The sequence below is a fragment of the Pelobates fuscus genome, chromosome 12 (assembly GCF_036172605.1).
Source record: "Pelobates fuscus isolate aPelFus1 chromosome 12, aPelFus1.pri, whole genome shotgun sequence".
Lineage (NCBI taxonomy): Eukaryota > Metazoa > Chordata > Amphibia > Anura > Pelobatidae > Pelobates > Pelobates fuscus.
Genome location: NC_086328.1, coordinates 26,846,207 through 26,859,819, shown reverse-complemented (window position 1 = coordinate 26,859,819; position 13,613 = coordinate 26,846,207). Strand labels below are relative to the sequence as shown.

The 13,613-nt window shown below is 36.0% G+C and overlaps 1 protein-coding gene across 1 annotated transcript in view; it reads right to left on the bottom strand.

Moving 5' to 3' along the window:
* CDH8 (cadherin 8) overlaps positions 1-13,613 on the bottom strand; it is a 314,476-nt gene that overhangs the window by 179,792 nt on the left and 121,071 nt on the right. The gene's annotated exons all lie outside the window — the stretch shown is intronic.

Genomic DNA, 13,613 nt, shown 5'->3' with positions numbered 1-13,613 from the left:
AGGAAAATCGATAGCTAGGCTAGTGTATTCAGTGTCCACTACAGTCCTGAAGGACTCATCTGATCTCTGCTGTAAGGACAGCACCCCAAAAAGCCCTTTTTTAGGGCTAGAACATCAGTCTGTTTTTTTTGTGTAATCTAATTGCAGTTGCCTGCCTGCCAGCGTGTGTGTCAGGCTCACAGCGTATACTGTGCCCACTTGCCCAGTGCCACGACTTTTATCTGGTGTCACAATAGCTTGCATTTAAAAAAAACTAAACTTTTTTGACTGTAATATAATAGCAGTCAGTTTCCTTCACACGTGTGCGTTTCAGGGCTTGCCAGGGCACAGTGTCACACCAATGCAACTCATATCTGGTGTAACAGTAGTGTACATTAAAAAAAAACTAGAAATTTGACTGTGAAATAGTAGCAGTCAGTTTCCTTCACACGTGTGCATTTCAGGGCCTGCCAGGGCACAGTGTCACACCAGTGCAACTCATATCTGGTGGAACAGTAGTGTACATTTAAATAAAAAATTCAGGGGGTTTGTTGTCACGTTTCGGGGACCCTTGGTGTTGTACGTGGCTGGGTGGAGGAAGAGACCTTCAATGACATCAGTGAGGACAAGGAAGGGGACATGGCTAGCTTGGTATCCAACCTTGTGCAAATGGGGAGTTTGCGGTTGTGCAAATGGACTGTTTGCAGTTGTTTGCGGTGCGTTAAATGGGGATTTTGGTCTGTCACTGTGAAGCGGGCGTAACCCTTACACTACCTGATCGATACAACATCATACCTGATGTTTTAAAGCATGTTATTCCAAACAATTTAGGAATGTTAGGTGATTTATGCCCTTTATGGATTAAAACCAGACTCTGTTTTCCATGGGAGTTTTGCCATGGATCCCCCTCCGGCATGCCACAGTCCAGGTGTTAGTCCCCTTGAAACAACTTTTCCATCACTATTGTGACCAGAAAGAGTCCCTGTGGGTTTTAAAATTTGCCTGCCTATTGAAGTCTATGGCGGTTCACCCCGTTCGCCCGTTCGCGAACATTTGCGGAAGTTCGCGTTCGCCGTTAGCGAACGGAAAATGTTATGTCCGCGACATCACTACTATCTATCTATCTACACACAAATTCAAAAAGAATCACACTCTTATGTCTTCTTGTCAATGCTTTAATTCATCTAAAACTTTCATCAGGACAAACATAAATAGGAACAATACACACGTTTATATAAAAAGTGAAATAAAGGCAAAGTACTCAGCACCCTTGCTGTGAACTCCAAAATTAACCATGTGAGCTTTACCTTTATTTTACTTTTTGAATGGCATCTATATACGCTTTGCCCTATAACTGGGGAACCAGGCCAGGGTACTCCTAACAAGGTCCTCCTCACAGGGGCTGTAGAGGTAGTGATACAAGGAGTAACCCTTTTGGCTACAGCAGCTCATCTATGTATATATATTCTAGATTTTTATTATTCACAGGAAAAATTATTTAAAAAAAAAAAAATGGTTGGTGGGCCCAAAATATTAGTAAATATTTTATTAAAGGATTTATAACTTCTTTCAGATTAAGTTGAGCAAATTCTTTGTTGTAAAGGGCTTAAACGAAAAGTCCAATCATCCTGCCTTGAGTTGCCTGTTTTTTTTTTTCATGCAAGAATAGATTATTATTATTATTATTATTATTGCAATTTATATAGCGCCAACAGATTCCGTAGCGCTTTACAATATTATGAGAAGGGATTTAACTATAGATGGGACAATTACAAATTAACTTACAGGAACAATAGGTTGAAGAGGACCCTGCTCGATCGAGCTTACATTCTATAGGAGGTGGGTGTAAAACACATTAGGACAGGAATTTGCAATCAAATAAGGTGGGCTGCCCTTTAGGAGAGGGCAAGAGACAGGTATGTGAGGTAAGGGTTAGTCTTGGAGGCCATATGCTTTCCTAAAGAGATGAGTTTTAAGGCACTTCTTAAAAGATGCAAGACTAGGGGAGAGTCTGATGGCGGTAGGCAGGCTATTCCATAGGAAGGGAGCCGCCCGCGAGAAGTCATGCAAGCGCGAGTTGGCCGTACGAGTGCGGACAACGGACAGGAGGTGGTCACGGGCAGAACGGAGAGACCGAGAAGGGACATACCTATGGATCTGTGAGGAGATATAAGAGGGGCTAGAGTTGTTCAGTGCTTTATAGGTGTGAGTTAGTATCTTGAATTGACTCCTATAGCATACAGGAAGCCAATGTAAGGACTGGCAGAGGGGTGAGGTGTGAGAGAAACGACTAGAGAGGAAAATCAGTCTAGCAGCAGTGTTCATTACGGACTGTAGGGGTGCAGTACGGCTTTTGGGAAGACCAATCAGGAGAGGGTTACAGTAATCCATGCGGGAGATTACCAGAGCATGGACAAGCTCCTTGGTAGTATCTGGTGCAAGAAAGGGGCGGATGCGGGCTATGTTTTTAAGATGGAATCTACAGGATTTGGCAACATGCTGGATGTGAGATTGAAATGCCCAGATGCCCACATTAGTATAAGACTGACAAATACCAGCATTTCATTGACATTTATTGCCGTTAAGACATTGATTGCCATTGCACAGAGACCGTTTATCAATAAATATATCCCGAAAGAGAAAATTCCCACTTAAATTAAAAAAGTAAATATAGATATGTTGTAAGACATTTTAAAACGTACAATATGTGTTATTCTAGGAGATTAAAAACCCAGTAGTTTTTACACAAGGCAATAAATTCACATTTATGAAGACATCAGGTTTTTCTTCTTCCAGCTGAGATAAATGGCCATTTAGAATTTTGATAGACACAGCTGTAAATACACTAATCACACAGAACATTTTCTCATACTTTTTCCAGGCAGAAGATTATACAAATGGTGAGAAACACAGAGACAGGAAAAAAAATGACACTGACTAGGATCTACAACGATATATAACGATCACACAAAAACAAAAAGTTAGATACACACATGTCGAAGGGTGATGCAGACAAACCTGTTGGAAAGCATATCGTTATCGTTCAGAACCTTGCAGACAGCTTAGCGAATTCTGCCATCAATGACAGCATTTCTCCAAGAAACAAAATTGTGTAGAGTCATAAAAAATGCAGACGTAGTCAAGACTCATTGTCATGCCATGTCAAAACCACAATGCTTTCATTTTTACAAAACAACCCATTTAGTACACGTGAATGTGCTTCACAACATGTATACAAGCTGTTATTAACCTTTTATAAAGGACCCACGCATTCTACATAAAATGTGCTTGCACACTCATTCTTCAGGTGTACTGTACAATTGCTGCTTACTAACCCATTTTTAAAAAAGGTAATATCACAAAAATAAAAAATGGACTCCTTACAGTGTTAAAAGAACGCTCTACACATATACCGCATGTAAGCTTGCTGAAGTGCTTTATGTGTCTGGGGTCCGTCACTTTCTTGACAGTTTAGAAAAGTTCAAGAATAGAAAGCGGTACTTTTATAATTGGGGCAGAAACACCTCCCTGGCTGTCAAGGTTTTCTTCCTTTTCCACTTGCCTTCCCCCTTCTCCGTAAGCTGTACCACAACTCACGAGAAGCATAGGAAAGCCATGATCACTTATGAGTGTGTGCTTACGTTCACCGGATCCAGTACAGAGACTTCTCAATGATAAGGCTCTATTCGGAGTATTTTCCAGTAAGGACTGAAAGACTGTACCTCGGGTAAACGTAAGGGATTGAAAAGGCTGCAGACAGCAGGTCTGCAGCTTTATTAAACTTTTTTCTTTTCCAGTTACCCCCTCCTCTAAAAACATACAGAAACAGAGTTTTTTTCTTTGGCGATATATGTACTATATTAATAGTGTCTCCTTTATACAGGTAAAAAGGTATTGCTATAGAAAACAATAAATGTAGAAAGTGACGACCAATTAAAAAGTAAAAGGAACCCATTTTCGATTTTCAAACCATGGATATATATTATGCCATTTTTGTTTCTGTATCACAGTTGCCGTTTAAATGTACATATTAGACATGATTTTGCAGCTAGGATCACATCAAACTGTGTTCAACCATTATAGATGCACAATTTATAATGGATATTGTTCTGTTACATGACAGTTTAATTAATAAATACAGAGTAGACGCTCATTCCTTTATATACCTGCTCCTTCTGTTTACATTTCATTGCATAGGTCGAACTTGAGGTTTTACTTGTTGACGACTATTGTTGATATGTTGCATTATGTGATGCTAAGTGTAAATGAAATACAATGTACAAACACAATGGAGAAATGTGATCAACAGATTTGAAAGTAAACAAAAGGGAAATGTCCTTAACACATTTCTTTAAGGATTGGCTGAACTGTAGATAAACAACAATTAGTCATTGTTTGAATCACAACTAAAGGTATAGCCATGTAACAACAAAAAGATACAAACGCCCACAAACAGAAGTATTCACAATGTATCAGGTAATGAGGAGGAAATGTCATATTTTAGATCAAAATAACAATCTGATAAAAAAATAAATGTATTGGAGACATTTTCCATTGTAGGTACTTTGGGCTCAAATTTAAAATTCACTTTCAATTCACTTTGTATTTTCATCAATTCACACTTTGTGAATAACCATGTCCTAATTTGTCCAATTGAACAAGATGTCCAAAATGCCTGTTATAACATTACAATTGCATATGTATGCATATGCATATTGCATAACTTATTAATATGCCATATGAGACACCATTGTCTGTTGTAAAACAATCTGTGGGTGATTGCTAAATAAGGAGAAACAATATAATGTCTCTGACATTTAGCAATTTGCACCAAGAATAGCACCTGATTTGCCTTGACTTTTTAAAGAGGTAAACATAACTGATATACCTAAATAATATTCAAACCAGAGATGAAAATAAATGGAACCTAATGACTAACGATGATCTTCCCTTTCTCTAAGTTAAGTAAATTCAGTGTTATTATATGTTATTATGGGTTTTTGCTATTAATAGATTACTTGCCATAAATATATTAAAGGAACACCATACATACAAATATGTATTCCTAACGATATAGAGCCCTAATCACCGTTTAGGTGACTAGGGTCCCTTTCCGCGGTGAATACATGGTTAATTAACCATTTATTTGCTTACCTTTATTCAGCACTGGGCTCCCTCGGCACTGGTTACCACTCCTCTTCCATCGACGTCAGCTTCCGAGTGGAGCCGAATGCGCATGCTCTGCCAGTGGCGCGCACGCATTCAAAACAGCCCATAGGAAAGCAGTACTCAATGCTTTCCTACAGGGATCTTTTTTGACACTGGACTCCGTGAGGATGGCGAGAGTCAAATAAGTGTGATTTAAGTAAATCACAGAAGCGGCCTCTAGCTGCTGTCAGGGAGACAGCCACTTGAGGCTGGATTAACCCTTCAGTGTAAACATAGTAGTTTCTCTGAAACTGCTATGTTTTCAGCTGCAGGGTTAAAACTAGAGGGACCTGGCACCCAGACCACTTCATTGAGCTGAAGTGGTCTGGGTGCGTATAGTTGTCCTCTAAAGAGGTTTTGTAGGGCCCTGTCCTTCAAAAAAATAAAAAAATCACCAGACTGTAGATCCAACAAGACAAGAAGCAAAACTAAATGAGTAGATTGTATTATTTAATGTTTTGACTTATAATGTGACATTATCCACAATTTTAAAAGTTTAATGAACAACTTTGATTTTTTTTTTTATGTGTCACTATTGTCTGCCTGTGTAGAAGTGCCTGACTTTTGTTTGAGAAATGAATGAAGGTACCAGAGTACAATGGGTTTTGCATGCGGAACAGGGTTTTCAAACTTGTGATAAATATGCATTGTGCTGTGCTATTATTTATAAAAAACATATCTCCTCAATATTTTTTTATTGTGTCTAGAAATCAGGCATTATTCTCTTTGTGCTTAAATGTTACGGACATTGTTACAAACTGCTGGCATTTGATTTAACTATATCAAATAAGATGTTCTAAGTGCATCTTCTCCAATTGTCTAAAAAAAAATTAATTACCATATAGTAAAATGCAATAGCGTCACAATACCTCCATAGTCCTTGATAAGACAATTTGTTCACTATATTTCATTGTGTGTTTAGAGGACTTTTCATTCAGGTTTCAGATAATTATTTTATAAGCTTTTTTTCCTCCTTGTTCAACGCGAATACATTACATTTTATAGAAGCCCAAAGAGCTCTTGAAATCAGAATGAACAAGATTTTTTAGTTTTACCTCCAACATCAGCGGGAGGCCTTTTTATATGAATATTAAGACTGTGTTTCCTCTACCTATTATTCTAAGAAAAATAAGATTTTTCTTGTTATCCTCACATTCAAGAACTATATCACAGCAGGTCAATTAGAATTTAGTCCCTGTAATAATCGGAGCAATATGACTCCATAGAGCTGACGGGAATAAAAAAGAATTCTCTTACTTCTTTATATTTACCCACTTCCTAAGAAAACAGTACGTGCAAATTATCACATTTAGCAAACCTGGACTATGGCCACCAAAATGAGGTTCAACAATGTGTCCCTTTTATTTATATTTTGTATGGAACACAGAAGGTAGTGCACAAAACAATGAATGTTATGAAATGGGTCTGTTTATAGAGAGACCATTTTAATCGTTAATTATATGCTATTATAAATTTGCTCATGAATTATGCTTTTGTATGGATACAATTTTGTACTGCTTATTTAAAAAAATATATTAAAACAAATGTACCAAAAGTATTATGGTAAAGTTCTAAATTTTAGAATAAGACCAAGTAATTTAAGTTTCTACATAATGGGACATCATGGTGTGTAAGGTTTTTTGAGGTCCCCAGCTTCTGAATTATCCTCAACCCATACACTTACTTTTTCGAGAGGGGAGTTGTTGTGTACGTGGGGAACAGTTGACATCGATGTGGCGTAGTGTTCTACATTGGGTGCCGTGCTATGACTAAATGACAGTGATCACGGCAAAGGAGATGAGAAAGTAAGAGAGCTATGCCCTACAGCTTTTCTGTGTTGCGATACAAGAAGAAGAGGACCTTAAGTAAATGTAGAACTCTTTTCGCCAACTAAAGGCACCCAATATAGGATCTTCTTCGAAATGTTCTGCAAGGAAAGGACCAATCTTTATCCAATTCTTGTCCTGATGGCCAGATCACCCTTTCTTCATTTATTCATCTATGTGCATTCACCAATCTAAAGGCAAATTGGGTCATTTGTGGGGACAGCTGGTTACAATTCCTGCTGTGATTGTAAAGATTTAAAAATGGATCATCTATTTTTTTAAATCTTCTAGCAACCATTTACCACACATATTTAGACAAATATTCTATTCCTGAGTAACAGTCGGGGTTTAATAATCTTAAATGTTAAAATCAATCTAAATAGATTTTTTTCCCCGCAATTTCATGGGGGTAATTGTGGGGAGGCAGATTTGTTTTCATCTTTTTATCTTTTATGAGGGACATTTTTATTTTAGAACATTTGACAGCTACTACATTTCTAAATATATATGTAGATGTACAGAATACAGATATATAAATATCACCACCAATAAAAAACACTTAATTGGTGTGTGATACTTATTATCAATTCCCCAAAAGGAACCTCACAGTAGGTTTTCCTTTATTATTATTATTATTATTATTATGATATTTATAGAGCGCCGTCAAATTCCGCAGTGCTTTACAATGGGTGGACGAACAGACATGTAGTTGTAACTAGACAAGTTGGACACACAGGAACAGAGGGGTTGAGGGCCCTGCTCAATGATCTTACATGCTAGAGGGAGTGGGGTAAAATGATACAAAAGGTAAGGATAGTATTAGACTAGTGACAGTTGCAGAAGAGGAATCAGTTGGGAGCTGTTAACAGTTTAATTGATACGCTTTTATGAAGAAGTGGGTTTTTAACGATTTTTTGAAGGAGTGGAGACTGGGTGAGCATCTAATGGAGGAGGGAAGCGAGTTCCACAGGAACGGTGTATTATACAATAATACACCATACAAACTATATACTGTTTCCTAGAACGCAAATTCTAGTACCATAACCACTGCCATGCATTGTATTGATTACCCTAACACTTTGGGACTATTTGGCAACAAGTGACTACATGGAATGTTTGTGATTGGCAATTATGATTCTGCCTTTCGGGGTCAGCTAATGTTGAACTTCCCCAGGTTTATCTAAAGCATTGGCAATATTGGAATGGGGGATTACAGGGTTAAATGTAAACCCTCTTTATGCAAACTAATGTCAATATACTTTAAATCTGATTTAATGCCTTGACTTAAAAAAAGACCTCTTTATTGACGAGCTGAAACTTAGCAATTAATCAATAGCTGAATCCACACAGATAATGCCATTCTAAGGGTCAGTACTTAGGTGTTTTATAGCCAAAAATACATTAACAACAATACCAGTCTTGACATAAGGCCGAATGTCTGTTGTGACAGGGGAACGCAAATCCGATTCTGGCTGTAGTTCAGTCTCATAATTTTATCATTTTAATAGTCTGATAACGTAGAAAAATACTTAACCTTGCAGCTGCTCTTGATATCAGACAGGGACACAGAGACCAAACATACATATACTATACAGGAAAACTTACAGAGAATTTTAAGAGCTACATTAATATTAAATGTGTCTGTGATTTATTATCCAAGTGGTTATGAATTTTTGATACACTGATGATTCACCTATTTCTTACTAAGTGGTATGCATGCCTTTGGTACCTTATTTCATACATGCCCATTACATCCTGTAGGTTCGTTTAAGATGTCCTCTCCTCTCTAAGTCTACCTTTGATCAATATGATCTAAAAGTTTGTAATAAATACATATTCACCAAAAGAAGCTATAAAACAATACTGAATTACAGTGTACAGTTGCAACAGCTGTTTTATTGCAAACATATTTCGCAACATCTGCCATCGTCTTTCTAAATCTTCATTTTGTAACAAACTTACCCTCCGGGCTAATTTACTGCTGACCTCAAAAATATGGCCCTTTAATTAAGCAGATTCGACTTTGAGATATTTTAAAGAAGACATGCTCTTTTTTTATCTTCTATTATATTGTTGTCTTCCTATGGAACCTACAGAATTGTTTTGAAGGTTCTTAAAAAACAAGTTATCTAAGAGATATCCTATTATATATACAGAATTATTTGTATGCCAAATAACGCTTTTTTTTGTTTGAATAGAGGCAAATGTAATTAGAAATACATTGATGATTTTATTTAATTAATCACACACTCTGTAAATTAAATTGATGAATGGTCACCGTAAGGAAATCACTTGGTAAGGTCAAAAGACCGATTCCCTAAACGAACATGTAGTCGCATATGGTTATGCAGATTTTTGTCAAACACAATTATGAAAAAATAAATGCAGATCAAATAATTGATCAGAGACCACACTTTCTCACTGTTTTTCACTGACTCCTGTCTCCATTGACACAGTGTTTCATACATTATACATGTCACTCATTAAAAAAAAAAAAAACGCATAAGCAAAGGTCAAACAGTCATGAATAAATACATGAGAGTTTAAAAAACTTGAAGGAATTCTCCAAAGAGAATTCCTACCCTTTGTCAATAGTTTTCACCAAACCTGGAAGTGTCTTAGCCAATTGTTGCATTCCCTCAGCTTTTTAGTTTGGCATATGGCTTAGCACAGACTGTGGTTATGAAATCTGTACAGTCTGTTGCAAGCATGATTCATAGAAGCACAAATTAAACTAACTGTGCTAGATAATAAAAGCCAGATATTTTTGTTTATGGTTTATGTAAATTAATCTAAATTTGGTCTTAAGAACTTTCACTGGAAAGTTGTAGATACTATTGAAAACTTGTGTTCTTCTCATATTCCAAAGTGTTTAAGATAGGTCTCTTTCTTCTCAATCCCGAGCAGTAAAGCAACTAAAGACCCACAAATATCTCTTATAAACATATCTAAAACATCAATGAGGATGATCTGGCAATTTTCGACACCAATGTCTATATCAAGACTCCAAGCTTAAGAAAGACACGCAATAGACGTCAAAACATTGACTGGCCACCAATGTGGATGTTCTCAAAAAGTGGTGTCGTTGGTCTTCTATTACATTTCAATAGAAAGATGACAAATGAATGTCAATTCCAATAACCCTCTGTGGTACAGTATCTCAGCAGAGTAAAGCTGCATAAGGAATAGTTCCAAAAGATGTATCATAAAAAAGGTAATCTGGTTTAAAAGAAAACACACTGCAAAATGTATTCCATGCTTTCAACCAGATCTAAAATGTAACTAATGAATTACTGTTCTTTCACTCTCCACATAATATCAATAGAAATAATATATAAGGGACTCTCAAGTCCTAGAATTTTCAATTAAGGAAGGTGCTTGAATATGTACTTCTGCTCCCATGTTGCCTAGACACAGAAGAAATAAAATGTTATCAATTGTTAATAAAATGTTAATTATCCTCAAATTTTTAAGGTGAGATACCATAATGGCAGCCATATTTATTTAATATCCAGTACTTTTATTCTATTTATGTCGCGTAGAACTTGTTTTTAACAGGTTTATAGCTAACATACTCAAAAAACTGATGAGTAATTTCCAACTAAGGGATTTTTTTTTATTAAATTGTTAGTTTTTGTTTTACAAAAATAGCAGATTAAACAAAAAAAATTACAAAAAAGCAGAAGAAACGGCAAGTCTCCCTTTAGGAGAGGCTTTCCAATATGAATATGCAAGTAGTCATTTTACTTGTTCACATATAACAACAAAAATGTCCTAGTACAAACTCTTTCTCTCTCTGTGCACAGCGGGCAAACTGGCCAACGCTTTACTGAAGAGTAAGATAACTCAAAATGATGACTTATGGAATTTCTTCATTACCATGTCTTCATTCCCACACTGTTCTGATAGAATGCTATATATAGTAAGCTGCTTTCTTTATCTGGCAATACATAGACATATCTTCATAAAAATGTAGGGGAGGAACTCAAGCTGCATAGATTATGGTGTTCACACTGGCAAAGCTTGTGGTAGCTGATATAACTATATAAACAATCTAAAACATAGAAAACAGTGTTCATTTGTGTTCATTTGTGTACAGTTTTGCTCTTCTAACACCCTTACTAACATCTGCTATGCATCTGTATTGTCAGATGGGTTAGTAATAGACCAGGTATATAATGCACGCATTATTTGCTTTGCGGATTCGTTTTGCCCAGAGTAATGTCTTCATGGGATTTCTTGCAAGCTGCAAAAAGCTCCAGTTTACAAAAACAAAGGAGGATAATTTTATGTTTTTAACGGGTTTTGGACATTAGATTGCATGCATTTTTATTATTAATTCTATGAAGAGATTAGGATGCTATGTTTTTATTTTTTACCAATATCCTGACAATAGGTTAGGTCAGGGGTAGGCAACCCTTCGGAACTCCAGGTATTGTGGACTACATCTATCCCAATGCTTTGCCAGCATTATGGCTGTAATAGCATTATGTCATCCTCAACATTTGGAGTCGGGTTATATTTGTCTGTCAAATTGGAATATTGTAAAACGTAAGTCACAGGTATTTCTCACAGTCCTCATTCCTAGACTTGTAGTTTTACATTGTAGATTGTGGCTAAGGAATAATTGAAACATGATTCCAAGATGGAGGTGCTCACAATCTGGTTCATGCAGTGATAGTGTGTTTTTACTTATCTCTGCTGCATTTTAGCTTGTATTTAAGCTTGTATTTAAGCTTGTATTTCAATTCTTCTATTCTGCATCAGGCTGTACTCCTTTTGGGATAGCTTATGTACTTACTGTAGGAAGGATATAATGTATGTTTATAAGGCTGGCAAAAAAAAATCTTCAAAAACAAAAACTAAAAATTTTTTTGCTGAAGTTTCTGCTGTAATTGTTAAATATGTTGTATATTAATGCATTTTTAAGATCAGCCATATCTGACATGACTAACTTAATTAAACATAACACATCACAAGTAGATTATTTCTTATATCTGGCTAGCATACTGTTTATTACAGCCTTCAAAATACGTTGATATTTTATATTTAATTTTCAGATTGTTTTGTTATTTTGTATTTTGTTCACCTGAATTAAATCATAATTAATGTTCTTTTTAGCAAATATGACAGCTTCATTATTTGTAATAATTAGATATTATTTTTAAATTACCTAGTTTTCTTCTTGGCATTCCAAAAACATGAATTGTTTGTTTGTGTAAGTACATTTATATCTGTTTATGTATGTGCATGTTCATGTATAAACATATTAATGGACAATTACACACCCAGATGTTACGTTCAAACACTTGCTAATGCAAATGGCCAAACAAAAAAAACATGCAATTTATTGTATAAAGCAAGCACACGTGGCTTAATTTTTCAACCGTGTGTTATATAGGGGAAGACAAGAGATCTGAACTGACTTTGCTATTAATTATTCTATATTCATAATAACTACTTTCTATTTGTAACCTTTAAACTGTATTCTCTGTACACCCTAGGACAGGGATAGGCAACCTTCGGCTCTGCAGATGTTTTGGACTACACCTCCCATGATGCTTTGCCAGCATTATGTGTGTAAGAGCATTATGGGGGATGTAGTCCACAACATCTGGAGAGCCAAAGGTTGCCTATCCCTGCCCTAGGATATACATAATATTGAATGTAATCGCTGTGCATTTCAACACACGTTCAACAAATATTTACTATTAATGTTATCTGATGGGGAAAAAAATACTTTTTAGAAACCACTGGGTATTTACTTGTTATTTATGCATGTTTGCTATTAGGAGATTCCTATTTTCCGCTTTTTCAGTAAGGTCAAGAGTCCCCCACATATCCTTTAATGGCACCATCAAAGTTAATCTAGACTTTCTCGTATGTTCGTGTCTAGGTGTACTTGACATGCTCTGTCAAATGAAGATGAAACGCTAAGAGCTGACCCTCTGAAAAGCAAAAGAATGAAACTCATCTAAAGTTATATATTAATTAATCTAAAATGCATTACAAAGCACCAGAAAATATTCCCAAGTGGTGGTTGAGCTTTGTTATGTATGTTATAACAGACATTTTCATACACATGTTTCTAGATTAGGGTTAGTTAAAACTGAAAATAATCAGTGAAATATGTATCTTACTATTCGTAGTATTTTATTAAAAAATTATATTAACATTCAAAAACCACTCTACCTTCTAATTTAAACTCACCTCTAGAATTTTTGCCAAATATTAAAATCATACTTGACTCCCAATGCCCATGCAATTTCTGCTCCCTTTTTCATCCTCATAAACTTGTTTGTTCACTTTTCATTTGATTTCCAAGATCTTGCAATGTATTTCAAGTGTGACATAAACACCATCAGGAATCATTATCCAGATCTTCAATCAACAGGACAACTTCGTCCTCACTTTATTCATAATATTTGTGATTTGTGCAACTAAGGATGGAGTATCTACTCTCCATACATCCTAACGGTCAATAATTTGGCGCCTTGACTCTACCCCATTTCTGTAATTTGTTTTAGCTATTGAAACTGTCCATTTTCTCAAGACAAATTTTGCCCTCAAAAAAACTCTTCTTGACCTCTCCATAATATC